The following is a 26,739-nucleotide window of genomic DNA, read 5'->3' on the forward strand; positions in this document are numbered from 1 at the left end:
GCTAAATTTAAAAAATTACTAATAATTAATTGCAGTTTCTATATACATTGTCATACTATCTGGGTAAATATCTTTGTTTCATCCTTCATCATTTCTGATCTCTTGCAGGGTGAAGATTAACATAAACTATTAAGCATGATGTTTTATATACATTTTGTTAGATTTTTAAAGTCAGTTTCAATTCAGTTCAGTTCAGTCACTCAGTCGTGTCTGACTCTTTGCCACCCCAGGGACTGTAGCACACCAGGCCTCCCTGTCCCTCATCATCTCCCACAGTTTGTGCAAACTTATGTCTGTTGAGTTGGTGATGCCATCCAACCATCTCATCCTCTGTTGTTCCCTCTCCTCCTGCTCTCAATCTTTCCCAGCACAGGGTCTTTTCCAGTGAGTTGGCTCTTTGCATCAGGTGGCCAAAGTATTGGAGCTTCAGCTTCAGTATTAGTCCTTCAAATGAATATTCAGGATTGATTTCCTTTAGGATTGACTGGTTTGATCTCCTTGCATCTCAAGGGACCCTCAAGAGTCTTCTCCAACACCACAGTTCAAAAGCATCAATTCTTTGGCATTCAGCCTTCTTTCAGGTCCAGCTCTCACATCCATGTATGACTACTGGAAAAACCATAGCTTTAACTAGATGGATTTTTGTTGGCAAAGTAATGTCTCTGCTTTTTAATCTGCTGTCTAGGTTGGACATAGCTTTTCTTCCAAGAAGCAAGGGTCTTTTAATTTTGTGGCTGCAGTCACTATCTGTAGTGATTTTGAAGCCCAAGAAAATGCAGTCTCTCACTGTTTCCATTGTCTCCCCGTCTGTTTGCCATGAAGTAATGGGACAAGATGCCATTCATGATCTCCATGTTTTGAATGTTGAGTTTTAAACCAGCGTCTTCACTCTCCTCTTTCAAAGAGGCTTTTTAGTTCCTCTTTGCTTTCTGCCATAAGGGTGGTGTCATCTGCATATCTGAGGTTATTGATATTTCTCCCAGGAATCTTGATTCCAGCTTGTGCTTCCATCCAGCCCAGCATTTCACATGATGTACTCTGCAAATAAGTAGGGTGACAACATAAATATACAGCCTTGACATAATCCTTTCCCAATTTGGAACCAGTCCATTGTTCCATGTCCAGTTTTAAATGTTGCTTCTTGACCTGCATAAGAGTTCTCAGGAGGCAGGTGACGTGGTCTGATATTTCTGTCTCTTTAAGAATTTTCCACGGTTTGTTGTGATCCACACAGTCAAAGGCTTTTAGGGTAGTCAATGAAGCAGAAGTAGATGTTTTTCTGGAATTCTCTTGCTTTTTCTATGATCCAGTGGATGTTGGCAATTTGATCTCTGGTTCCTCTGCCTTTTCTTTCTTTCTTTCTTTTTTTTTATTTTACAGCCATATGTTTAATAAAGAGGCCATTGTTATTAGAAGGGACACTAATTAGCAATACTGTTCTGACTTTTTCCAGTCCTATGCCCACTGCTGAGTTTCCCAGGTTTGCTGGCATATTGAGTGCAGCACTTTCACAGCGTCATCTTTTACGATTTGAAATAGCTCAGCTAGAATTCCATCACCTCCACTAGCTTTGTTCACAGTGATGCTTCCTAAGGCCGACTTGACTTCACATTCCAGGATGTCTGGCTTTAGGTGAGTGATCACACCATTGTGATTATCTGAGTCATGAAGATCTTTTTTGTACAGTTCTTCTGTGTATTCTTGCCACCTCTTCTTAACATCTTTTGCTTCTGTTAGGTCCCTACAATTTCTGTCCTTTATTGAGCCCATCTTTACATGAAATGTTCCCTTGGTATCTCTAATTTTCTTGAAGGGATCTCTAGTCTTTCCCATTTATTGTTTCCTCTATTTCTTGCATTAATTGCTGAGAAAGGCATTCTTATCTCTCCTTGCTGTTCTTTGGAACTCTGCACTCAAATGGGTATATCTTTCCTTTCCTCCTCTGCTTTTTGCTTCTCTTCTTTTCACAGCTATTTGTAAGGCTGCCTCAGAGAGCCATTTTGCATTTCTTTTTCTTGGGGGTGGTCTTGATCCCTGTCTCCTGTACAATGTCACTAACCTCTGTCCATAGTTCATCTGGCACTCTATCTATCAGATCTAGTCTCTTAAATCTATTTCTCACTTCCACTGTATAAACATAACGGATTTGATTTAGGTCATACCTGAATGGTTGAGTGGTTTTCCCCACTTTCTTCAATTTAAGTCTGAATTTGGCAGTAAGATGTATATAATCTGAGCTACTGTCCACTCCCGGTCTTGTTTTTGCTGACTGTATAGAGCTTCTCCATCTTTGGCTGCAAAGAATATAATCAATCTGATTTTGGTGTTGGATATCTGGTGATGTCCATGTGTAGAGTGTTCTCTTGTGTTGTTGGAAGACGGTGTTTTCTAAGACCAGTGCATCCTCTTGGCAAAACTCTATTAGCCTTTGCCCTGCTTCATTCTGTACTCCAAGGCCAAATTTGCCTGTTCTGCTGTTGCTGCTTCTAAGTCGCTTCAGTCATGTCCGACTCTGTGCGACCCCATAGACGGCAGCCCACCAGGCTCTCCCGTCCCTGGGATTCTCCAGGCAAGAGTACTGGAGTGGGTTTCCTCTGCCTTTTATAAATCCAACTTGAGTATCTGGAAGTTCTTGGTTCACATACTGTTGAAGCCTGGCTTTGAGAATTTTGAGCATTACTTTGCTAGCATGTGAAATGAGTGTAATTGTGCCATAGTTTGAACATTGTTTGGCATTGCCCTTCTTTGGGACTGGAATGAAAACTGACCTTTTCCAGTCCTGTGGACAACAACCATCAACAGGAGAATGTTGGATTCCACCAAAAAAGATACCCCACATCCACGGGTAAAAAGGAGAAGCCTCAACAAGATGGTAGGAGGGGATCAATTGCATTTAAAATTAAATCTTAGACCCATCAGAGATGCTCAGAGGGCACAAACAAAACCTTGTGCACACAGGACTGAGGGCAAGGAGCAGTGATGACCCACGGGAGACTGAGCCACACCTGCCTTTGAGTGTTTGAGTGTCTCCTCCAGAGGCATGGGTCAGCAGTGACCTGCTGTGGGGACAAGGGCTCTGGTGGCAGCAGAGGCGTGGCTTGTGGCATTAGTCCTCTTGGAAGAGGTCGCCACTGGCCCACCATAGAGCCACTGAGCAGACGACACACAAACTGCAGAACAATTATAGCAAAGAAGTTCTTAAACTGTTGCAAAGGTTCCAGGGCCCACAACAGATTTCCTAACCTGGGCATCTGGCAGAAGGACTGAGAATCCCCAGGGAAACAACAAAACCTTCTTTGCACCAGGACCCAGGAGAAAGGAGAAATGACCCCGCAAGAGACTGAGACAGACTTGCCTGTGATTGTCCTGGAGTCTCTGGTGGAGGCTTGGGTTGACAGGGGCCTGCCATGGGGTCAGGGCCACTGACTACCACAGTCCTGGAAGCTGCAATATGTTGGCATAAATACTGTGATTGTCCTGGAGTCTCTGGTGGAGGCTTGGGTTGACAGGGGCCTGCCATGGGGTCAGGGCCACTGACTACAACAGTCCTGGAAGCTGCAATATGTTGGCATAAATAAGTCTTTTTGAAGGCCAAACTACAGGGAGGGAACACAGCCCTACCCATAAACAGAAAATTGGATTAAAAATTTACTGAGCATTTACTGAGATTTACTTGCCCACCAGAGCAAGACCCAATTTTACAAAGCCATCCTTTCCATTAGGAAACTTCCACAAGCCTCTTATCCTCATCCATCAGAGGGCAGACGGAACGAAACCACAATCACAGAAAAGTAGCTATACTGCCCACATGGATCATGACCTTGTCTGACTCAATGAAACCTTGAGCCATATTAGGAATAAAAGAGTTTTATTTGAGCCAAATTTAGGACTAAGCCTGTGAGACAGCCTCTCAGATCACTCTGAAGCGCTGCTGTGGAGAAGCATGGTTTTCAGCACAGTTGTATACTTTGTCAGAACAAAGTGCATCAAGCAAGTCAGGAAAACATTCCTTCAAGGTTTCTTTTTTTTTCCTCCAAAGATCAGCATGTTTACAAAGTCAGGATGGCCTTGAGACCTGGGAAGGGAGTCTTTTCAGCTTTGATGTCCCAAGAACATTTAATCTGTATTTTTAACATTTTTTTTTCTGGTCAGTCAACCCTTTTAAAAAATGATTAAACAGATGGATAATGTATGTCTGATAGGTCACAAAGAGGCTGCTTTACTTAATGTAAAATTCAAGTTAAATGAAGTATAAGCAAGAATGACTTCCCCATTCCTCAGTATGTAAAAATGTCTTCCATTAATATCAGTTTATCTATCCACCTATCTATCAACATCTCACTACTTTAGTGCGTATGTCTCATTAACAATGATTTTTATAAAGAGAACAATAATATTTACACTCAAGAGTTACCATGAGTACAATCATATTATCTTATGTACAGCTTATACTTAAAAATTCCTGATTTGCCTAGAATATACTTTATAGCTTTCTTTTTTCTTTGCAATTTAATATGTAGCCTAGGGATAAGCATATAATTTGGTTGCCCTTTCTCTTTAGTTTCCTGTTATCAGTTCCCTTTGCTCTGTATTTCTTTGAACATTTAACTTTGTGAGGAATTCAATTTAGTAGTCTTGTAAAATATTCTGCAGGCGATTGTCTTTTAGAGATTAGATTTCAGTTACTATTTGGTTAGACAGCTACGTAGGTGCATGTGTGTTCCACTGAAATTCATTTGGGAGGTGGGGACACATAATGTCACCCCATTATTGGTATGGGGTGTTCTTCGTATAATAAAGTAGTATCTGCCAGATTTCTCTATGGGAGAGTTTCATTTTTTTAACATTTAATTAATAAAAAACTATGGTGTAGTACTTCAGGGCTTTGTAAATATGAAACTTCTTAACCATTCACTCTACAGTTTTAGCGTTTATGGATGACACTCGCTTGAATTAATGATCCTATGCTGAATTGTTATAAAATGATTTTTCTAATTTTATCTTTGTTTCTGTTTCTATGCTGAGATTAATCTGTAATGAAATCTACCCTATACTTTCAAATAAGACAGTCTGCATGAAAATGATTAACACTAATACTCTAATACTTATTATTATCACAGAAGAGGTTATTTTTGACTAGATCAGATATCTGTTTACAAAAGTACTATGGGCAGATAACTCCAAACACTTGAAGTTCCAATAGTAATTTCCATTTCAAACCATTATCCACATATGAGAAGATTGGAAATTGAAGTGACAAAGCAGCAGTGATGGATGGACACCAGTGTCCAAATGTGGTTATAAGCAGAATGGATTCACCCTAGGACCCATATACTCACTATTTCAAATGCTTTTGAGATTTGATGCAACATCACTGCCACTCATCTTTAATTTATTTTTGTTTATTACTTGCTCTGTCTGCTGCTGTCTTGCTCAAAATGCCACAGCCCTTCTTTAGGCGTGCTGCTGCTGCTGCTGCTAAGTTGCTTCAGTCATGTCCAACTCTGTGTGACCCCATAGATGGCAGCCCACCAGGCTCCCCTGTCCTGGGGATTCTGCAGGCAAGAACACTGGAGTGGGTTGCCATTTGTTTCTCCAATGCATGAAAGTGAAAAGTGAAAGGGAAGTCGTTCAGTCGTGTCTGACTCTTCATGACCCCATGAACTGCAGCCTACCAGGCTCCTCCGTCCATGGGATTTTCCAGGCAAGAGCCTAGGATTCCTCATCTATAAATCATAAAATTGGACTAAATGGTTTGCAACATTTGTCCAGCTCCAGGACTTCTGTGTAGTTCAGTTTATCTTCATCTGTTCTTTCCAGGGCACAGATGTATTAACATTGCTGAAAAAACAAAAGCAGGATGGCAGAGGAATAGGATGAGGAGACCACTTTCTCCCCCACAAATTCGTCAAAAGAACATTTCAACACTGAGTAAATTCTACAAAACAACTTCTGAATGCTGGCAGAGGACATCAGGCACCCAGAAAAGCAGATCATTGTCTTCAAAAACAGGTAGGAAAAATATAAAAGACGAAAAAAGAGACAAAGGAAGTAGGGAGGGAGCTCCATCCTGGGAAGGGAGTCCCGTCCCGGGAAGGGAGTCTTAAAAAGAGAGAAGTTTCCAAACACCAGGAAACACTCTCACTGCCGAGTCTGTGGCGAGCCTTGGAAGCACAGAGGGCAACATAACAGGGAAGAAAAATAAATAAATAATTAAAACGAACAGATTACGAGCCCAGCGGTAACTCCCCCAGTGGAGAAGCAGCACAGATGCCTGCATCTGCCACTAGCAAGTGGGGGCTGGGCAGGGAGGCACGGGCTGCAGTGCTTTTTAAGAATTGGGCCAGAATGACCCGAATGTAACCAGAGCGAACTAACTTGGGCTAGCATAACAGACTGTAGGATAGCTACCACGTGAAAACCTCTAACATAAGACACCGCCAGGACTGCACACAGAACAAAGGATGGAACAGGAATAGCCGGCTGCAGACCATCCCCCACAGGTGACAGGAAGCCAGAGCCATAAGGGCTGGAAGGGGGCAATCGCAGCCCCGGAGAGACTTTACCTACCAAACTGCAAGCAGGCTTCTTTGCTAACTAAGACTTCTTGGGGTTCTGGACAGTCACCATCTGTCTGACAAGGGATGCCAGAGGTACACCCAGAAAACTGAGCAGCAGGGAAAGGCAATAAGTCGCAGCAACCGTGCTCGCCAAACACCTGAGCTACTCGGTCCTGGGAAGGGCACAAAATGCAGGCCCAACCGAATCTGCACCTCTGATGGCTACCTGAGAGCCGAGCCTGAGCGGCTTAGACCGGGAAGGTGCATGCAGCCTAGGGCCGGCCTCAGACGGTTCCCGGTGGAGCAATGTAAAGCCTGAGCAGTGTGTGCCATGTGCAGGGGCATGCCCAGTGTGGCTGAGACACTGTGAGCACACGCCAGTGTTATTTGTTTGCAGCATCCCTCCCTCCCCACAGCGCGACTGAACAAGTGAGCCTAAAAAAAAAAAGTGTCCACCACCACCCTCCTTGTGTTAGGGCGGAAATCAGACACTGAAGAGACCAGCAAACAGAAGAAGGTAAACAGTGGGAACCACTTTGGAAGTGACCCACACTGCCCACAACATCAGAGAAAGTCCCAGAAATAGCTTTACTATTTTTACGACCTCCTTTTTTTTTTTTTGGTTGATGTTGTTGTTTGATTGGTTTTCTTTTTCTTCTCCTTTTTTTTAACTTTTTAAAAATTTTAAGTCCTCTATTTCTCCTTTAATTTTAATTTTTATAACCTACTATCACTTTTCAAAAAAAAAGACCCTATTTTTGAAGCAAACACTGTGTGTGTGTGTGTATATATATATGTATATATATATATATATATATTTGTGGTTGTTGTTATTTTTTAATAATTCTCGTGATTTTTTTTTTTCTTCTTGTTCTTCTTCTTTTCTTTAATATTGTATTTTGGAAAATCCAACCTCTACTCTAGATTTTTAATCTTTGCTTTTTGGTATTTGTTGTCAATTTTGTACATTTAAAAACCCAATCTTCAGTACCCAATTTTACCTGAGAGCAAGATTACTGGCTTGATCACTCTCTCCTCCTTTGGACTCTCCTTTTTCTCCACCAGGTTGTCTCTGTCTCCTCTCTCCCCCTTCTGTTCTCTACCCACCTCTGTGAATCTCTGTGTGTTCCAGACAGTGGAGAACACTTAGGGAACTGGTTACTGGCTGGATCTGTCTCTCTCCTTTTCATTTCACTCTTTTATCCTCCTGGCCACCTCTGTCTACTTCCTCCCTCTCCTCTTCCCTGTATAACTCGGTGAACACCTCTGAGTGGTCCAGACTGAGGAGCACACATAAGGAAGTGACTACTGGCTAGCTCATTCTCTCCTCTTTTGATCCCACCTCATCTCATTCCAGTCACCTCTAACTACCCCCTCCCTCTTCTCTTCTCCATGTAACTCAGTGAACCTCTCTGGGTGTCCCTCAATGTGGAGAAAATTTTCATCTTTAACCTAGATGTTTTATCATCGGTGCTGTATAGATGGAGAAGTCTTGAGGCTACTGTAAAAATAAAACTGAAAACCAGAAGCAGGAGGCTTAAGTCCAAATCCTGAGAACATCAGACAACTCCTGAATCCAGGCAACATTAATCGATAGGAGCTCATCAAATGCCTCCATACCTACACTGAAACCAAGCACTACCCAAGGGCCAACAAGTTCCAGAGCAAGACATACCATGCAGATTCTCCAGCAACACAGGAACACACCACTGAGCTTCAATATACAGGCAGCTCAAAGTTACTCTAAAACCATAGACATCTCATAAGTCATTACTGGACACTTCATTGCACTCCAGAGAGAAGAAATCCAGCTCCACCCACCAGAACTCCAACACAAGCTTCCCTAACCAAGAAACCTTGACAGGCCACTGATACAACTCCACCCACAGTGAGGAAACTCCATGGTAAAGAGAACTCCACAAATTCCCAGAATACAGAAAGGCCACACCAAATGCAGCAATATAACCAAGATGAAGAGACAGAGGAATACCCAGCAGGTAAAGGAACAGGAGAAATGCCCACCAAACCAAACAAAAGAGGAAGAGATAGGGAATCTACCTGAGAAAGAATTCCGAATAATGATAGTGAAAATGATCTGAAATCTTGAAATCAAAATGGAATCACAGATAAATAGCCTGGATACAAGGATTGAGAAGATGCAAGAAAGGTTTAACAAGGACCTAGAAGAAATAAAAAAGTCAATATATAATGAATAATGCAATAAATGAGCTCAGAAACACTCTGGAGGCAACAAATGGTAGACTATTGGAGGCAGAAGATAGGATTAGTGAAATAAAAGACAGAATGGTAGAAATAAATGAATCAGAGAGGAAAAAAGAAAAATGAATTAAAAGAAATGAGGACAATCTCAGAGACCTCCAGGACAACATGAAACGCTCCAACATTCGAATTATAGGAGTCCCAGAAGAAGAAGACAAAAAGACCATGAGAAAATCCTTGAGGAGATAATAGTTGAAAACTTCCCTAAAATGGGGAAGGAAACATCACCCAAGTCCAAGAAACCCAGAGAGTTCCAAACAGGATAAAGCCACGGTGAAACACCGCAAGACACATATTAATCAAATTAACAAAGATCAAACATAAAGAACAAATATTAACAGCAGCAAGGGAAAAACAACAAATAACACACAAGGGGATTCCCGTAAGGATAACAGCTGATCTTTCAATAGAAACTCTTCAGGCCAGGAGGGAATGGCAAGACATACTTAAAGTGATGAAAGAAAATAACCTACAGCCCAGATTACTGTACCCAGCAAGGATCTCATTCAAATACGAAGGAGAAATCAAAAGCTTTCCAGACAAGGAAAAGCTGAGAGAATTCAGCACCACCAAAACAGCTCTCCAACAAATGCTAAAGGATATTCTTTAGACAGGAAACACAAAAAGGGCGTATAAACCCAAACCTAAAACAATAAAGTAAATGGCAACAGGATCATAATTATCAATAATTACCTTAAATGTAAATGAGTTGAATGCCCCAACCAAAAGGCAAAGACTGGCCGAATGGATACAAAAACAAGACCCCTATATATGCTGCCTATAAGAGACCCACCTCAAAACAAGGGACACATACAGACTGAAAGTGAAGGGCTGGAAAAAGATATTCCACGCAAACAGAGACCAAAAGAAAGCAGGAGTGGCAATACTCATCTCCGATAAAATAGACTTTAAAACAAAGGCTGTGAAAAGAGACAAAGAAGGCCACTACATAATGATTAAAGGATCAATCCAAGAAGAAGGTATAACAAGTATAAATATATATGCACCCAGATAGGAGCACCGAAATATGTAAGACAAATGCTAACAAGTATGAAAGGGGAAATTAACAATAACACAATAATAGTGGGAGACTTTAATACTCCACTCACACCTATGGACAGATCAATTAAACAGAAAATTAACAAAGAAATACAAACTTTAAATGATACAATAGACCAGTTAGACCTAATTGATATCTATAGGACATTTCACCCCAAAACAATGAATTTCACCTTTTTCTCAAGTGCGCACGGAACCTTCTCCAGGATAGATCACATCCTGGGCCATAAATCTAACCTTGATAAATGCAAAAAAATTGAAATCATTCCAAGCATCTTTTCTGACCATAATGCATTAAGATTAGCTCTCAATTACAGGAGAAAAACTATTAAAAATTCCAACATATGGAGGCTGAACAACACGCTTCTGAATAACCAACAAATCACAGAAGAAATAAAAAAAGAGATCAAAATAAGCATAGAAACGAATGAAAATGAAAACACATCAACCCAATACCAGTGGGACACTATAAAACAGTGCTAGGAGGAAAGTTTGTAGCAATACAGGCATACCTCAAGAAACAAGAAAAAAGTCAAATAAATAACCTAACTCTCCACCTAAAGCAACTAGAAAAGAAAGAAATGGAGTCTCCCAGAGTTAGTAGAAGGAAAGAAAGCTTAAAAATTAGGGCAGAAATAAATGTAAAAGAAACGAAAGAGACCATAGCAAAAATCAACAAAGCCAAAAGCTGGTTCTTTGAAAGGATAAATAAAATTGACAAACCATTAGCCAGACTCATCAAGAAACAAAGGGAGAAAAATCAAATCAATAAAATTAGCAATGAAAATGGAGAGATCACACAGACAACACAGAAATACAAAAGATCATAAGAGACTACTATCAGCAATTATATGCCAATAAAATGGACAACGTGGAAGAAATGGACAAATTCTTAGAAAAGAACAACTTTCCAAAACTGAACCAGGAAGAAATAGAAAATCTTAACAGACCCATAGCACAGAAATTGAAACAGTGATCAGAAATCTTCCAGCAAACAAAAGCCCAGGTCCAGACGGCTTCATAGCTGAATTCTACCAAAAATTTCAAGAAGAGCTAACACCTATCCTACTCAAACTCTTCCAGAAAATTGGAGAGGAAGGTAAACTTCCAAACTCATTCTATGAGGCCACCATCACCCTAATAGCGAAACCTGACAAAGATGCCACAAAAAAAGAAAACTACAGGCCAATATCACTGATGAACATAGATGCAAAAATCCTCAGCAGAATTCTAGCAATCAGAATCCAACAACACATTAAAAAGATCATACACCATGACCAAGTGGGCTTTATCCCAGGGATGCAAGGATTCTTCAATATCTGGAAATCAATCAATGTAATTCACCACATTTACAAATTGAAAAATAAAAGCCATATGATTATCTCAATAGATGCAGAGAAGGCCTTTGACAAAATTCAACATCCATTTATGATAAAAACTCTCTAGAAAGCAGGAATAGAAGGAACATACCTCAACATAATAAAAGCTATATATGACAAACCCACAGCAAACATTATCCTCAATGGTGGAAAATTGAAAGCATTTCCCCTAAAGTCAGGAACAAGACAAGGGTGCCCACTTTCACCGCTACTATTCAACATAGTTCTGGAAGTTTTGGCCACAGCAATCAGAGCAGAAAAAGAAATAAAAGGAATACAAATTGGAAAAGAAGTAAAACTCTCACTGTTTGCAGATGACATGATCCTCTACATAGAAAACCCTAAAGACTCCACCAGAAAATTACTAGAGCTAATCAATGAATACAGTAAAGTTGCAGGATATAAAATCAACACACAGAAATCCCTCGCATTCCTATACACTAATAATGAGAAAGTAGAAAAAGAAATTAAGGAAACAATTCCATTCACCATTGCAACGAAAAGAATAAAATACTTAGGAATATACCTACCTAAAGAAACTAAAGACCTATATATAGAAAACTATAAAACACTGATGTAAGAAATCAAAGAGGACACTAATAGATGGAGAAATATACTATGTTCATATAGCACTTCCCTGGTGGCTCAGAGGTTAAAGGGTCTGCCTGGAATGCAGGAGACCAGGGTTTGATCCCTGGGTTGGGAAGATCCCCTGGATACCTACCTAAATAAACTAAAGATCTATATATAGAAAATTATAAAATACTGATGAAAGAAATCAAAGAGGACACTAATAGATGGAGAAATATACCATGTTCATGGATTGGAAGAATCAATATAGTGAAAATGCATATACTACCCAAAGCAATCTACAGATTCAATGCAATCCCTATCAAGCTACCAGCGGTATTTTTCACAGAACTAGAACAAATAATTTCGAGATTTGTATGGAAATATAAAAAACCTCGAATAGCCAAAGCAATCTTGAGAAAGAAGAATGGAACTGGAGGAATCAACCTGCCTGACTTCAGGCTCTACTTCAAAGCCACAGTCATCAAGACAATATGGTACTGGCACAAAGACAGACATATAGATGAATGGAACAGAATAGAAAGCCCAGAGATAAATCCACACACCTATGGACACCTTATCTTTGACAAAGGAGGCAAGAATATACAATGGAGTAAAGACAATCGCTTTAAGAAGTGGTGCTGGGAAAACTGGTCAACCACTTGTAAAAGAATGAAACTAGATCACTTTCTAACACCATACACAAAAAGAAACTCAAAATGGATTAAAGATCTAAATGTAAGATCAGAAACTATAAAACTCCTAGAGGAGAACATAGGCAAAACACTCTCCGACATACATCACAGCAGGATCCTCTATGATCCACCTCCCAGAATTCTGGAAATAAAAGCAAAATTAAACAAATGGGATCTAATTAAAATTAAAAGCTTCTGCACAACAAAGGAAACTATAAGCAAGGTGAAAAGACAGCCTTCAGAATGGGAGAAAATAATAGCAAATGAAGCAACTGACAAACAACTAATCTGAAATATATACAAACAACCTATGCAGCTCAATTCCAGAAAAGTAAATGACCCAATCAAAAAATGGGCCAAAGAACTAAATAGACATTTCTCCAAAGAAGACATACGGATGACTAAGAAACACATGAAAAGTTGCTCAACATCACTCATTATCAGAGAAATGCAAATCAAAACCACATAAGGTACCATTTCACACCAGTCAGAATGGCTGCGATCCAAAAGTCTACAAGCAATAAATGCTGGAGAGGGTGTGGAGAAAAGGGAACCCTCTTACACTGTTGATGGGAATGCAAACTAGTACAGCCACTATGGAGAACAGTGTGGAGATTCCTTAAAAAATGGCAAATAGAACTCCCTTATGACCCAGCAATCCCACTGCTGGGCATACACACCGAGGAAACCAGAGTAGAAAGAGACACATGTACCCCAGTGTTCATCGCAGCACTGTTTATAATAGCCAGGACATGGAAACAACCTAGATGTCCATCAGCAGATGAATGGATAAGAAAGCTGTGGTACATATACACAATGGAGTATTACTCAGCCATTAAAAAGAATACATTTGAATCAGTTCTAATGAGGTGGATGAAACTGGAGCTGATTATACAGAGTGAAGTAAGCCAGAAAGAAAAACACCAATACAGTATACTAACACATATATATGGAATTTAGGAAGATGGTAATGATAATCCTGTGTGTGAGACAGCGAGGGAGACACAGATGTATGGAACAGACTTTTGGACTCTGAGGGAGAGGGAGATGGTGGGATGACTTGGGAGAATGGCATTGAAGCTTGTATACTATCAGGCAAGAAATGCATCGCCAGTCTATGTTCGATACAGGATACAGGATGCTTGGGGCTGGTGCACGGGGATGATCCAGAGAGATGATATGTGGTGGGAGGTGGGAGGGGGGTTCAGGATTGGGAACTCATGTACACCCGTGGTGGATTCATGTCAATGTATGGCAAAACCAATACAGTATTGTAAAGCAAAATAAAGTAAAACAACAACAACAACATTGCTGACTTCTGTGCTACATGATCACAAAGAATTCCTCAACCCAGAGGTATTTGACCCTGGCCACTTCCTGGATGAGAGTGGCAACTTTAAGAAGAGCGAGTACTTCATGGCTTTCTCAGTAGGTAGCACAAGTTTATTTTCTTCATCACTTCCAAGAGCAGGATACCTTTTGGGCATCAGCTGAAACTTTCATCCCCACACTAGGGATGGTAAAAATGCTTTTTTGTCCATGATGTGGGACAGCAATCACAGTACCCATATACTTTCCCTCCCCTCAGTACATCATCATTGTCGGGCTAGATTACTAAAGCTTGGATAGGTGATACAGTTCTTTCAAATTCAGAAAGAAAGTTTGAGCTACATTCTAAAAAAGTAAGAAAAGTGCATCTTAGACAAAAGAAGCTCTGTTATAAATCTTTGAAACTTCAAGTTTGATGGAGAGTAAATATACTTAGAGCAGAGAACAGAGGCTGTGGAGAATGGAAAGAAACATGTTGGACCATCAGATTGGGAACAGAAAATATAATGAATATATGTGTGTTTCTAGAAAAAGATTGAACTTGAAAATATCAAATTGCAACTATAGTATGAGAATACTTAATGAAGTATGTGGTACAGTGCTGATGCTCAATAAATGTTTGTTGAAAGAAGGATACGTGTTAAGATTTAAGTGGATAGCATGTGTGCCTACCCTTTGTCAATCTGTCTATCCAGCCATTCTGCTTTCCTTCCATTCATTGAAACATTCATCAAATGCACAGTCTCTTTCTAACAGCCAGAAACACAATGTTCTGTACATAAACAAGGAGTATATGTACTCTCTGCATTTCTTGTTTGTAGGGAAATGGATTTGTGTGGGAGAGGGCCTGGCATGCATGGAACTGTTTTTATTCCTGACCACAATTTTACAAAAGTTTGCCTTGAAATCTGTGGTTGATCCAAAGGACATTGACACCACCCCAGTTGCCAGTGGGTTACTTTCTGTGCTGCCTTCTTATGAGCTCTGCTTCATTCTTGTGTGAGGAATGTTAGATCATCTGGCTTCAACCGCCTCTCATCAGGGATCACTCACCTCTTTCCCTACAGTTTTCCTGAAAATTCCTTCTCTGACCTCTCATCTCATTGTGCTGTTTCACTGCAGAAAAGTATCTGCTATTCTCCATATACTGTAACATTTGTATTGGCCATCACATATGCTAATACTTGTCTAATATTGAGTATTATTATGTAATCAGTACAAAATATAACAAGATGGTTAGTGTATACCAATGGAGAGTCTTCTCCTGTGCATGTTCAAAATAAAAGGCATAATTTGATTAGTCAGTTCTCAGACTCTCCCTCTTTTGTGCATAGTGCATTTACAAATTGGAAGAAAAGGTGCAAAAAGGTCATGATGTTTCTCCTAATTATAAGCCTTTACATCTGGCTTCCACAGGACTGGAAAAGATCAGTTTTCACTCCAATCCCAAAGAAAGGCAATGCCAAAGAATGCTCAAATAATTGCACAATTGCAGTCATCTCACATGCTAGTAAAGTAATGCTCAAAATTCTGCAAGCCAGGCTTCCGCAATACGTGAACCGTGAACTTCCAGATGTTCAAGCTGGTTTTAGAAAAAGCAGAGGAACCAGACATCAAATTGCCAACATCCACTGGATCATGGAAGCAGAAATTTCAACAAAGGACAATTTAAAGGTACCAAACAGAAGTCAGATAATTAAAGAATATAGTAATTGAACCTAAGACATCATTAGAAGGTGCACAGCAGACTGGATCAAGGAGAAGTAATCAGTGAACTCAAACATATATAATTAGAGATTATTCAGTCAATCAGGGGAGTGAAAGAAAGAATAGGAAAAAGAAAAGAAAGCTTAAGAGATTTATGGAACACCATGAAATGGACCAATGTAACGATATAGGAGTCTAGAAGGAGAAGAGTGAAAGAGAAAGGAATAAAAAGCCTATTCAAAGTAACAATGTCAGAAAATCTTCCAAGTCTGGGGAAGAAGTGGACATAAAAATCTTGGGTGTATAAAGAACCTCAGATTTAAAAATTCAAAGAAATCCATGCTGAGACACACAATAATTAAGTTGTCAAAAATCAATGACCACGACGGTGGGAGCAGCCATAGATAATAGCTTGTCATATACAAGGGACCCCACAAAACTGTCAGTAAATTTTAGAGCAGAAACTGACAGGAGAGAAAATAGAACATATCCTCAGAGTTCTGAAAGAAAAAAATAAAATCTTAGATTTGAGGACACTCATAGGCTGAAAGTAAATGGATAGAAATGACTTTCCTGATGGTTCAGCCATAAAGAAACCACCTGCAGAGCAGGAGACTTGGGTTCAATCCCTGGATTGGGAAGATCCTTTGGAAGAAGAAATCGCAACCACTCCAATATTCTTGCCTGGAAAATCTGATGGACAGAGGAGCCTGGTGGACTGCAGTCCACAGGGTTGCAAAGGGTTGGACATGACTTAGAGACAACACCACCACAACCACATAGTTGAATTTGCAGCATTGTGTTACTTTCTGCTGTAAAGCAAAGTGATTCAGTTATGCATATGTATATGTTCTTTTTCATATTCTTTTCCATTATGGTTTATCACAGGATACTGCATATAGTCCCCTGTGCTATACAGTAAGACCTTGTTGTTTGTCCATCCTATGTTTAATAGTTTGCATCTGTTAGTCTTAAACTTTCAATCCATCCTTCTCCTACCTTTTTTCCCCTTGGCAACCACAAGTCTGTTTTCTATGTCTGTGAGTCTGCTTTGTAAATAAGTTCATTTGTGTAATATTTTAAATTCCACATATAAGTGATATCATGCAGTATTTGTCCTTCTCTTTCTGACTTACTTTGCTTAGTATGATCATTTCTAGGCCCATCTATGTAGCTGCAAATGTCAACTGTTGCTGAGAAGAAGCAAAGAGGGAAATAGATTGCATCAAATGCTTATATTAGAAAAGAAAAAAAATAATGGACGTATCTTTACCTAGACTAAGAAAAAAGTAAGACTCAAATAAATAAAATCATAAAGAGAAACCTGTACAACATTACTATGGAATAAAAGGATCATAAGAGACTATTACGACCAATTATATGCCATTGAAGAAAGTCAGAAAAGACATACAGTGAGTAAAGAGGTTGAATCAGTAATCAGTAGCCTCCCAACAAAGTAAAGCTTGGAACCGCTTAGTTTCATTGGTGAATTTTAGATACTTAAATGTAGAAGAATTACTGTTAATCCTTTCTAAACTTTTTCAAAATATGAGAGGAGGGAACACTTCAAAATTCATTTTTTTTTTTTTTTTGAGGCCAGAAATTTTGTGGTACCCAAGTCTGGCAAAGATGCTACCCGGAAAAGAAAACTACAGGTAAGTTAGTATTCCTTATGATGATGAATGTGAATATCTTCAATATAATTCTAGCAGAAAAAATTCAACTGCCCATTAGGAGCATCATTTCAATATAAAAACACTCAACAAACTGGGAATGACAAAGGCCATATGAAAAGTGATAGCTAAGATCTTAATGATGGAAAGCAGAAAGCTCTCTCTAGAAGAAGCTCTCTCTCTTGAAGATCTGGATGGAGTAAATATACTCACTTTCATTACTGATGTCCAAGGTACTACTTCAAGGGCTCACTAAAGAAATTAGGCCGGAGAAGGTGATGGCATCCCACTCCAGTACTCTTGCCTGGAAAATCCCATGGACGGAGGAGTCTGGTAGGCTGCAGTCCATGGGGTCATGAAGAGTCGGACATGACTGAGTGACTTCCCTTTCACTTTTCACTTTCATGCATTGGAGAAGGAAACGGCAACCCACTCCAGTGTTCTTGCCTGGAGAATCCCAGGGATGGGGGAGCCTGGTGGGCTGCCATCTATGGGGTCACACAGAGTTGGACACGACTGAAGCAACTTAGCAGCAGCAGCAACAGCAGAGAAATTAGGCAAGAAAAAGAAGTAAAAGTCATTCACATCAGATGGAGAAATAAAATGATATTTATTCACAGATCACATGATATGTGAAAAAATCATAAAGATTCCATGCAAAAAGCCCTGTTAGATCTAATAAATAAATTCAATTTCAATGCAGAAATCATTTCTATTTCTACCCATTAATAATAAGCTATAAATTAAAAAGTAATATCATTTATAGCAGCATTAAAAAATAAAAACTTATGAATAACTCAACTAAGGAAATGAAAAACTTGTACACTAAAAAATATAAAAATTGCTGAAAGAAATTTAAGAAGAGCAAATGAAAAGATATCTGTGTTCATAGATTGGAAGAATTAATGTTGGTAAAATGTCCATAGTACCAAAGCCAACTATGTTTTTAATGCAGTATCTATCAAAATTCTAACAATAATTTTTATAGAAACAGAAATAATCCTAAGATTCATATGAAACCACAACTCTTCAGATAACAATGCAATCTTGAAAAAGAACAACAATGGGACCTAGTCAAACTTGCAAGCTAATGCACAGCAAAGGAAACCATAAACATAACAAAAAGGCAAACTATAGATTAGGAGAAAATATTCGCAAACAATGCAACTGACAAGAGCTTACTTTTGAAAATATACAAGCTCATACAACTCAGCAATAAAAAGCAAATGACCCAATTGAAAAATGGACAAATGACCTAATGACCTAAATAGACACTTTTTCAAAGAAGACATACAAATGTCTTCTAGACAAGTGAAACATGTTCCATGTTGCTAATTATTTTAGTAATGCAAATTGAATAAGGTAGCATCTTACACAGGTCAGAATAGCTATCATTAGGAAGTCTACAAATAATAAATGCTGGAGAGGGTTGTGGAGAAAAGGGAACCATCTTACACTGGTGATGAAAATGTAAATTGGTACAGCCACTATGGAAAATAGTATGAAAGTTTCTTAAAAAACTAAAAATAGAATAACCATGTGATCCAGCAATTCCACTTATGGACATATATCCAGACAAAACTCTAATCTAAAAAGAAACATGCACCCCTATGTTCATAGCAGCACTAGTCACAATAGCTAAGACAGGGAAACAACAAAAATGTCCATCAACAGAGGAATGGATCAAGAAGATGAGGTACGTATATGCAATGGAATACTGCTCATTCATAAAAAAGGAACCAAATAAAATGCAATTTCCAGCAATATGGATTGCAACCAGAGATTATCATACTAAGTGAAGTCAGAAAGAGAAAGACAAATACCATACAATATGACTTACCTGTGGAATCTAAAATAAAACACAAATGAAGATATCTACAAAATAAACCTACAGATACAGAGAACAGACTTAAGGTTGCCAAGGGAGGGAGTGGGGAGGGGAGGGAAGGATTGGGAGTTTGGGATTAGCAGGTGCAAACTATTATGTTTAGGATGGATAAACAATAGGTTCCTACTGTATGGCCTATATTTAATAACCTGTGATAAGCCATAATAGAAAAGAATATATATTAATATATATGTATATAACTGAGTCACTTTGCTGTGCAGCAAAAATTAAACACAACATTATAAATCAACTATTATGCAATAAATTTTTTTTAAAAAAAACAGCTGGAGGCATCACACTTCTTAATTTCAAAATATTATTATATTGTATTATGGGGCTATAGCAATTAATCAGTATTGCACCGATGTAAAGATAGACATAAACAGTGCAATGACACTGTATAAAGTCCAGAAATAAATCTGAGCTAATAGAGTCACTTGAACCTTAATTAGTATGCTGAGGCTACACAAAAGAGCAGTCTTTTCTACAAATAATGCTGGGGAAATAGATATGCCTGTTGAAAAGAATGAAATTGGACCTTTATGTTACACTAGATATAAAAATCAACTAAGAATGGGTTAAAGATTAAGTGTAAGATCTGAACCTATAAAACTTTCAGAAGAAACCATAGGGTGTAAGCTTCATGATCTGGGTTTTGGCAATGATTTAATGGATAAGACACTAAAAACACAGGCAGACAAAGGAAAATTAGACTAGTGGAATATATAAAATATATAAAAATGAAAAGCTACAAAGCAAAGGGAATAATCAATAAGGTGAAAAGGCAATATATAGAATGGAGAAAATATCTGTAAGTCATATCTGATGAGAGGTTAATATCCAAAATATGTAGGAACTCTTACAACTCAATAGTAAAAGTCCATGAACCCAATTTCAAAATGGGCAAAGAGCTAGAAGATCCATCTCTCTTGAATAAACATAACATTGGCCAACAAGTATATAAAAAAGTGCTCAACATAGCTACATATCAGGGCAAGGTAAATCAAAACCACAGTGAGATATATCCTTACACCTGTTGGGCTGGATATTGTAAAAAAGAAAGAAAGGGGGTGTTGGCAGGACTGTGAAGAAATTGAAATCCTTGTGTACTAGAAATGCAAAATGATGCAGCTTCTATGGAAAACGGAATAGTGGTTGATCAGAAATTAAAAATAGAATTACCATATAACTAGCAATCCATTGCTATTTACTTAAAGAACTGAAATTAGGATATTGAAGAGACACTACACTTCCATGTTAGTTTTGGCATTATTCATAGCAGTCAATATGTGAAGAATCCTAAATGTCAATCAGTGGATGAATGGAAACAATGGGATATACATACAATGGAATGTTATTCAACCTTAAGAAATAGAATATGCTGCAGTACTTGATAACTTGAATGAACCTTGATCATTTAGGCTGAGTGAACTTAGACAACTACGGAGTACAATCACTGCGTGATTCCACTTAAATGAAGTATCTAAAATAATGAAATTCATAGAATCAAAGAACTGAATGATGTTTGCTAAATCCTAGAGAGTAAGACAAAGGGGCAGTTGTTAATCAACAGATATAAGATTTCAGTAACACAAGGTGAGGACTTCCTTGCTGGCTGAGCTGGTAAAGAATTGCCTGTCAATGCAAGAGATGCAAGAAGCACGGGTTTGATCCCCTGAAGAAGGAAATGGCAACCTTCTCCAGTACTCTTGCCCGGAAAATTCTATGGACAGAGAAGCCTGATGGGCTGTAGTCCATGAAGTCTCAAAGAGTTGGACACGACTGAGCACGCATGCACACAATGCAAGATGAGTATGTTCTAGATATCTACTGTACAGAAGTGTGTCTATAGTTACCAGTACTGCATTGTACCTTTAAAAATGAGCTGTAAGGTTATATCTCATGTTAAATGTTCATACCGCAATAAAACAATTTAAAAAGTGCACACAAGAAGAAATATAGTCCAAATAGGTATTTATCTATTAAATGAACTGAATCAATAATTATTATATTTCAGATGAGAAAATCTAAGACTTTGGTTCACAGGTGAATTCTATGACATATTCAAGGAAGAATTTATACCAATTGTCTATAATCTCTTCCAGAATATAGTACTAAAGGAAATTCTTTACTTAAATCATTTTATGAGGCTAGCATTACTCTAATTCCAAAATCAGACATTACAGACATTACATTCCAAAAGACATTACAGAAGAGGAAAAGTATGGACCAATATTCCTCATAAACTTAGATGCAAGAAGTCTCAGCATAATATTAGCAAATCAAATCCAACAGTGTAGAAAAGGAATTGTATGCTGGATCCAAGTAAGATATATTCGAGGTAAGGAAGATATGAAATCAATTAATGTATCTTATATAAAAATCAATGTACCCCATCGCATCAACAGTTTAAAGAGAAGTCCCATGATTGCATATTGATAGATGTATAAAAAATCATCTGAGAACATCTAAAACCCACTTGTGATTTAAAAACTCTAAGCAGTCCAAGAATGGAGGAGCAGCTTCCTCAACTTCATAAAGAAAATTTACAGAAATTCACAACTAACATCATTGTTAATGGTGAGAGATTGGAAGATTTCCTGCTAAGATAGGTATGAGGCATGATGACCCCTCTAATTATTCGCATTTAGTATTGAACTGCGGAGAAGGCAATGGCATCCCACTCCAGTACTCTTGCCTGGAAAATCCCATGGACGGAGGAGCCTGGTGGGCTGCAGACCATGGGGTCGCTAAGAGTCAGACATGACTGAGCGACTTTACTTTCCCTTTTCACTTTCATGCATTGGAGAAGGAAATGGCAACTCACTCCAGTGTTCTTGCCTGGAGAATCCCAGGGACGGGGGAGCCTGGTGGGCTGCCGTCTATGGGGTCGCACAGAGTCGGACACGACTGAAGCGACTTAGCAGCAGCAGCAGCAGCAGTATTGAACTGGAAGACCTAGCTAAATGCAATAAGAAAACAAGAAATAACATTTACACAGATTGGGAAGGAAGAAATGAAACTATCTTTGACAATAGTGTGATTATCTATGTAGAAAATCCCAAAGAATGAAAAAACAACTAAGAAGCAATTTTAGCATGTTCCCATGTATGATAGGGAACAAGCGATAGTCAGTTGCTTTCCTTTTTTAGTGAGTTAGTGAAGTTGCTCAGTGGTGCCCGACTCTTCGCGACCCCATGGATAGTAGCCTGCACCAAGCTCCTCTGTCCATGGGATTTTCAAGGCAAGAGTACTGGAGTGGGTTGCCATTTCCTTTTTCCTATATACTAGCAATGGACGTGAACTTGGGCAAACTCTGGGAGGTAGTGAGGAACATGGAGGCTTGGCATGCTGCAGTTCATTGGGTTGGGGAGTTAGACATGACTTAGTGACTGAACAACAACAATATTAGCAATGAACAATTGGAGTTTGACATTAAAAACACACTATTATCTACATTAAAACAAAACTTAAGTACTTAGATAGAAATCTGACAAAATTTGCAAAAGTTCTATTTGAGCAAAACTCTAAAACTCTGGTGAAGAAAACTAAAAAGATTTTTTTAAAATGGAAATTTCACATATATAAACAGGAAGTTTTGATAATGTTTAGATTTCAGTTCTCCCCAATTTGGTCTATAGATTTAATGTGATCCCAATCAAAATTTCAGCATGATTTTTTTTAAGATATTGACAGTAAGATTCTTAAGTGTATATGAAGAAGTTAAAGACCCAGAATAGTCAAAACGATATTGAAAAAGGAAAACAAAGTCAGAGCACTGGCTCTCTCTGATTTCAGGACTCATTGCAAAACTACCATGATCAAGACAGAGTGGTATTGATGAAAACAGAGACAAATGATTTAATGGAAAAAAGAGTCCAGGAATATTAATAGGTAGACGGATATAGTCAATTGATCTTTGACAAAGGAGCAAAGCAATTCAATGGAGAAGGCTAGTCTTTTCAATAAATGCTTCTGAAATTACTAAATGTTCTCTCACTCACACACGTGCATACACACAAGTTATCTTATAACCTTCACAAATGTTAATTCAAATGAATCACAGACCTATGTGTAAAATGCAAAACTATAAAACTTACAGAAGATAATATAAGAAGAAATACTAGATATTCTTGATTTTGACAATGATTTTTATGTGTATCACTACAGGTAGAATCCATGGAAAGACAAGAATAATTTGAATTGCATTAAAATTAGCCACTTCTGCTCTACTGAATGTTCTGTCAATAGAAACCATTGAGTGGGAAAATTATCTGCAAAAGATGTATCTGATGAAGGATCATAATCCAAAATGCACAAAGAACTCTTAAAACTCAACAATCAGAAATATAACAACTTGATTTTAAAATGGGCAAATCAGAAATAGACTCATAGAAAACAAACCAAATGGGAAAGGGTGTGGTGGAGGGATAAATCAGTAGTTTGAGATTAGCAGCTCCAAACTAATATATCTGTATAAAACAGATAAATAACGAGGTCCTACTGTATAGCACAGGGAATTATTTTCAATACCCTGTAACCATAATGGAAAAGTGTATGAAAAAGATATATGTCTCTCTCTGAAACATTTTGCTGTACACCAGAAACTAACACAACTTTGTTTATCAACTATAATTCAATAAAAATAAAATATTAGGACCCACCCTAAAAATGGCAAGAATATATAGACATGGCAAATAAGCATGTGAAAAACGCTCAACACCATATATCATTAGATACTTGTAGAGGAAAACAGCAATGAGATACCACTACAGAATGGCCAAAGTCCAGACCATCGACAAAGCCAAATATTGGCAAGGATGTGGAGCAACAGGGACTCTCAGTCATTGTTGGTGGGAGTGCAAAATGGTACAGCCACTTTGCAGGACAGTTGACAGATTTCTTAGAAAACTAAACACATGTTTACCATATGATTCAGCAATCACATTCCTTGGTATACCAATGAGTTGAAAACTTACGTTCACATAAAAACCTGCACATGAATGTTTATAGTTGTTTTATTTATAATTACCATAAAATAAATTCTATTACTTAAAAAGAAAGATGTGCATCCACAATTATAGCCAAAATCACGTTTGTATTGCTGAGCAGAGCAGGCACTTTGTTGTTCAGTCGCTGTGTCTGACTCTGTGACTCTGTGAACTTCAGTCACACACTCATTTCTCAAAAGATAAAAACAGCTGCTCTAAAACAAGTGATTGAGCTTATTTCATCCGATATAAGCTGGCTTGTCTTTTAGAACATAGGGCTGTGTGAGGTAGGTAACAAATTACTGCTTCTTTTTGTAGGAAATAAAGGTTACACTGAGTCTTGTTCAGTTGCTAAGTTGTGTCCAACTCTTTCTGACACCATGGACTGCAGCATGCCAGGCTTTCCTGTCCTCCATCTCCAGGAGTTTGCTCAAACTCATGTCCATTGAGTCAGTGATGCCATCCAATCATCCAATGACTTTCTCGAGTATGAAGGTTACAAAATTAAACTTGTATGACTCTGATTTTAATGAACTGGTGCAGTAATCATTAACTCACTTGATATATCTGGAAAGTCATTGACTAGGATGAGTCACAGAATATTGAATCATGGTACATATGCAGTAAGTGTGGTGACCCTGGTGAACTGAGTGTTTGCTTACAAGGAGGCACACCTGACTCAGGAGATGTGTATTCCAGGCTTAGCTCTACAACCTGCAGGTGCTGTTTTATCTTGGGGAAAGGTAATTGAGAGAATCATAAGAGATAAAATGGTGTTAAATTCTCTGTTACATGAACTGATGTAAACCTGAGGAATAAAGTATTTTGTAATTAGGTCTTGACAAACACTTATTTGTTTCTTACTAAAAGAGCTTAGGAATAACTTCACTAATCGGTTCTGAACAAATATGATGATATGTTGTAGAACTCCTGTTTGTGAAGCATTGTCATTACTGTTCTAGTGTTAACCTTTCCGGTGATATTTAGATCTTCATGACCACTAACTGCCATCTCCTGTTCGGGTCTACATGTACTGGTACTGTGGGTCTGTTTAATGAAGTCTCTGCCTCCCATTCCCCACCAAATCCATACCTGTTGTTCTGTGTACAATCTCCCTTCCCTGCTCTTGATGACAGATTGAAATTATAATGGAGTAATCAGAGTTCAGACATACAAAAATGGAGTCAGGCAGCCGTTGAGAATCTGGTCTCGGACGTGTCTTTACACCACTGAGAACTTGACATTTCTTTGACCTGTCCTAGATCCAAGGACAGGTCTAGCCCTATTCAGAGCAACACCTGCCAGCTGCATTCTTGTAGTCTTAAGGCCACCCCTTTCAACTGTGCTGCCATTTTGGACCCCAGTTTATCCATACTTAATAGGAACCCTTACTTGCCAAATCCAATTATACTTTTTTAAAACACTTATGAAATTTTGAAGGTTTTGCCCTTATAAGCCTCACCCATTTTGTAGTCCAGTGGGGCACCGTTCAACTGCTTCTTGAGTCTGTCTCATGCCACAGTCTTACCAAACCCCCAATAAACATCATTTTATTTCAGTCAGGTCTTTTCTAAAATTTTGGTTAACACTGTGCATACTCCATTTCATTTTTTTCTTATTCTGATAAAAACAGACTTCAAAAGGCAACAGAAGTAGTTGTATCTCAAGGCAACTGGGAGGCGTGAGCCATAATTTCTCAAGCCTTCCCCACTAAATTCTTAGAGATTGGATCTTCCCTCAGCTGCCTGAGTAAGTTTTACCTCTTTGTTGAGGGACAGGAAAGAACCTCTATTTTTGATTTCTTCTCTTGAGAATTTGTGACTCTTTTCCCTTGGAGTTCAGGGACATCTGTTTATTGTGAAGCCTGTTATTTTGTGAACAATCAAGTGTATATTCAGAGTAACATGTGGGGGGTTTGATTTTGTTTTTCTGAAATTATTCTTGAGGCAGCTGTGGTATATATGAGAGAGCATCACAGTGGGCATCAGGAGATCTCAGTTTAAATCCTAGTCTTATTAATTATTAAGTTGGTGCAAAAGTAACTTTGTCATTTGATACTGGAATAAATTCTTAAATGTGGGGAATCAAACCTGGGTCTCCTGCATTGCAGGCAGATTCTTTACATCTGAGCCACCAGGGAAGCCCCTGTTATGTTATACGTCATTTTAATGCACATTTCTTGCTTTGTGTTTTTGCCAATGACTTATCACTTGTGTTTATTTTTTTTTCATTTTAGACTAGGGAAATGATGTTAGAGAAAAAGCAAACTCGAATGATTTTCTCATTTGAGTTCAAAATGGGTGGCAAAGCAGCAGAGATGACTCACAACATCAACAACGCATTTGGCCTAGGACCTGCTAATGAACATGCAGTGCAGTGGTGGTTTGAGAAGTTTTGCAAAGGAGACAAGAGCCTTGAAGATGAAGAGCACAGTGGCCAGCCATCAGAAGTTGACAATGACCAACTAAGAGGATCATCAAAGCTGATCCTCTTAAAACTACACAAGAGGTTGCTGAAGAACTGAACATTGACCATACTATGGTCATTTGGCATTTGAAGCAAATTGGAAAGGTGAAAAAGCTTTATAATTGGGTGCCTCATGAGCTGA

The 26,739-nt window shown here is 38.5% G+C and overlaps 1 pseudogene; it reads left to right on the top strand.

The window, feature by feature from the left end:
- LOC128068014 (cytochrome P450 2C18-like) overlaps nucleotides 1-14,875 on the top strand; it is a 39,558-nt pseudogene extending 24,683 nt beyond the window's left edge.
- The last annotated feature ends 11,864 nt before the right edge of the window (nucleotides 14,876-26,739 follow it).

This window comes from Budorcas taxicolor, chromosome 23 (assembly GCF_023091745.1).
Source record: "Budorcas taxicolor isolate Tak-1 chromosome 23, Takin1.1, whole genome shotgun sequence".
NCBI classification, from domain to species: domain Eukaryota; kingdom Metazoa; phylum Chordata; class Mammalia; order Artiodactyla; family Bovidae; genus Budorcas; species Budorcas taxicolor.